The following is a 3,880-nucleotide window of genomic DNA, read 5'->3' on the forward strand; positions in this document are numbered from 1 at the left end:
AATTGGTAGACTTTGAGTAAAGCAAGTTACCTTTCATAATGTGGGTGAATTTCATCCAGCCAGTTGAAGGCCTTCATAGAACAAAGGCTGACCTCCCTGAGCAAGAAGGAATTCTACTAGCAGACTGCCTTCGGACTTGAATTGCAACTCTACCCTTAGTCTCTGGCTTGCTGGCCATCCTTCAGATTTTGGACTTACCATACCTCCACAATTGCATGAGACAATTACTTAAAATAAATGCCTATTTATACACATCCTATTGTTTCTGTTTCTCTGGAGAACCTAATACACATGATATGGAAAACAGTCCCTGGTATGACACCCAATAATTTCCACCTCCTGGTGTCCATGCCTTTGTGTAATTCCCTCCCTTTTAGTACAGATAGAATCATTTACTTGATTCTAACCAAAAGAATGTGAAAAATATAGTGGGACTGTAACTTCTTTGATTTGGTTGTGTTATATGACAATGGTAATGTGATGCCACTCCCATGATTATGTTCCATCATATAAGACTCCATCTTAGCAGGCTGAAGCAAAATTCTTTTCCTGCTGGCCTTTAAGAAGCAAGTTGTTATGACGTGAACTGCTTATGGAGTGGGTCACATGGCAGGGAACTGCAGGTAGTGTCCAGGGGCTGAGAGCCTCAGTCAGTAGCAGCAAGGAACTGAATTCTGCGGATAACCATAGGTACTTGGAAGAGACCTGTAATCTCCGAGAAAGAGGGCAGCCTGGCTGATGCCTTGATTATAGCCTTATGAGACTTTGAACAGAAGACCTAGCTAAGCTGTGTTCAGACTTCTGACCCATAGAAACTGTGAGATAATAAATGTGTCCTGTTTTAGGTCACCTGGGTGGCTCAATCAGTTGAACATCTGACTCTTGATTTTGGCTCAGGTCATGATTTCACCATTTCATGGGTTTGAGCCGTGCATTGGCCTCTGTGATGACAGCCTAGAGCCTGTTTGGGATTCTTCCTCTCTCTCTACCCCTCTCCCACTCGTGCTTGATCTCTCACTCTCAAAATAAATAAATAAATAAACTTTAAAAAAGTGTGCTGTTTTAACTTATAAAAATTGTGGTAATTTGTTATGCAACAAGGGAAAAATTAATATGGATGGCTATTGCTAAGTGCTATTGGCATTTTAGAAGAAGATAATAAAAAGCTGAGCATGATTAATAAGTGTTCGAAAAGCCTGAAGGCCTGTCTGGTGGCTTGCATAGAGGCTCCCATCTCTTATAGTGAGAGTGCAAGGAATATTAAAGATCAAGCCTTCAGTAGCTGGAAAATATGCCATGTAGAGCATATGTTGGGTTCAGTGTGAGAATAATAATAAAGGTTTGTGGGGTTCTGAGAGACAAGGCTAAACCATCTTCACTGGAGAGTTACACATTTTTTGAAAAAAACTCCTGATGTGCTAATGGGCCTTTCTAGGTGCAGAGCATATGACCATGGGATAGCAAGTGGTCATGCTTCTGGAATTACCAATCAAGAACTGAGTTTGGACAGACCAACCATGTTATAATATTGAGCAGACCTGACAGCAGTACATCATAAGATGCAAGTGGTACATCTGGGATTGAGCAAGAGTTCCTTGTACACAAAGGGAGCAAGGAGGACTATGTGGCACCCATGTGATACACTTAACTGTCATTAATCAGAAAAGGCCACATAATCATATGGCAGGAATATGGAAGGATTCCTGTCTTTCCTTTAACTTCTTTCATTCCACATGTGTTTTCACCATTTGAAGTACCTAATAAGTGTTATGAACTTTAAATATATACTTTCTTACTTCCATAACAATCTTGAATTATGTGTTCTTTCCTCCACCTTACTACTGACATGGATAAGATCTAGTTTAATTATGTCTTAGAGAGAATCACTAATCACTAATACCACAGAGGTAAGACTTGTGTGTCTGTACTGGGTGGAGAACAGTCTTGGATAGGATGTGGAAAGATGAATTGTGTGTGGCAAGATAACTTTTGAGATAATGAATTAAGGGTTTTATAACTTTTACTTCTGAAAACCTGAACCTACTGAGAATATAGTACAAAGATTAAAAAAAGACTAAATAGATTTTGTGGGTACTCCACATAGAAGGCAGCCTATGCATTCCTCCCTGGCAGCTACAACTCAATGGGATTCACTACATGGTACTAGATCCTAGGCCTAAGATTCCTAGGCCCTTTCTTTCCCAAAGATTTCCAGTTACAAGCATGGCATGGAAACAGAAGAGCTAGTGGACATGAAAGGACATGCAGGTGGGGCCAGTGGATATTTTCTTGGTTATTGCCTAGAAGAGCTTCTCCATGGCCTTGGTAAGACCAAGGACCTTTGTATTACCTGGATTGGGGTTAGGAGGACAATGGCTGAGGCTATCTTCAGCTTAATGGAAGAGGTGCATGGAGTAAAATTTAACTCCATTCAAAATACAGTTGGTAAGTAAAAGTAGACACAATATTTGACTTTATGGAGTTTAGTGAAAGAGAGGGGCTAGTGTCTAGAGCAGTAGAGATCAATTAATAAAATAATAACAACAGAAAAGAGGAGGGAAGATGGCGGCGTAGGAGGACGCTGGGCTCACCGCGCGTCCTGCTGATCACTTAGATTCCACCTACACCTGCCTAAATAACCCAGAAAACCGCCAGAGGATTAGCAGAACGGAGTCGCCGGAGCCAAGCGCAGATGAGAGGCCCACGGAAGAGGGTAGGAAGGGCGGCGAGGCGGTGCGCGCTCCACGGACAGGCGGGAGGGAGCCGGGGCGGAGGGGCGGCTCGCCAGCCAAGCAGAGCCCCCGAGTCTGGCTTGCAAAAAGCGGAGGGGCCTGACGGACTGTGTTCCGACAGCAAGCGCGACTTAGTGGCTGGGAGGTCATAAGTTAACAGCTCTGCTCAGAAAGCGGGAAGGCTGGAGGACAAAGGGAAGGAAAGCTGCTGAGCCCCCAGACGACAGAGCTCAGTTTGGTGGGGAACAAAGGCGCTCGCCAGCGCCATCTTCCCCGCCCATCCCCCAGCCAAAATCCCAAAGAGAACCAGTTCCTGCCAGGGAACTTGCTCGCTCCGCGCAAACACCCAACTCTGCGCTTCTGCGGAGCCAAACCTCCGGCAGCGGATCTGACTCCCTCCTGCTGCCACAGGGCCCCTCCTGAAGTGGATCACCTAAGGAGAAGCAAGCTAAGCCTGCCCCTCCTGCCCCTGTGCACCTTGCCTACCCACCCCAGCTAAGACGCCAGATCCCCAGCATCACAAGCCTGGCAGTGTGCAAGTAGCCCAGACAGGCCACCCCACCCCACAGTGAATCCCGCCCCTAGGAGAGGGGAAGAGAAGGCACGCACCAGTCTGACTGTGGCCCCAGCGGTGGGCTGGGGGCAGACATCAGGTCTGACTGTGGCTCCGCCCACCAACTCCAGTTATACACCACAGCACAGGGGAAGTGCCCTGCAGGTCCTCACCACGCCAGGGACTATCCAAAATGACCAAGCGGAAGAATTCCCCTCAGAAGAATCTCCAGGAAATAACAACAGCTAATGAGCTGATCAAAAAGGATTTAAATAATATAACAGAAAGTGAATTTAGAATAATAGTCATAAAATTAATCGCTGGGCTTGAAAACAGTATAGCTGACAGCAGAGAATCTCTTGCTACAGAGATCAAGGGACTAAGGAACAGTCACGAGGAGCTGAAAAACGCTTTAAACGAAATGCATAACAAAATGGAAACCACCACAGCTCGGATTGAAGAGGCAGAGGAGAGAATAGGTGAACTAGAAGATAAAGTTATGGAAAAAGAGGAAGCCGAGAAAAAGAGAGATAAAAAAATCCAGGAGTATGAGGGGAAAATTAGAGAACTAAGTGATACACTAAAAAGAAATAAT

The sequence above is a fragment of the Herpailurus yagouaroundi genome, unplaced genomic scaffold (genome assembly GCF_014898765.1).
Source record: "Herpailurus yagouaroundi ecotype Mexico unplaced genomic scaffold, PumYag 182, whole genome shotgun sequence".
Taxonomy (NCBI): domain Eukaryota; kingdom Metazoa; phylum Chordata; class Mammalia; order Carnivora; family Felidae; genus Herpailurus; species Herpailurus yagouaroundi.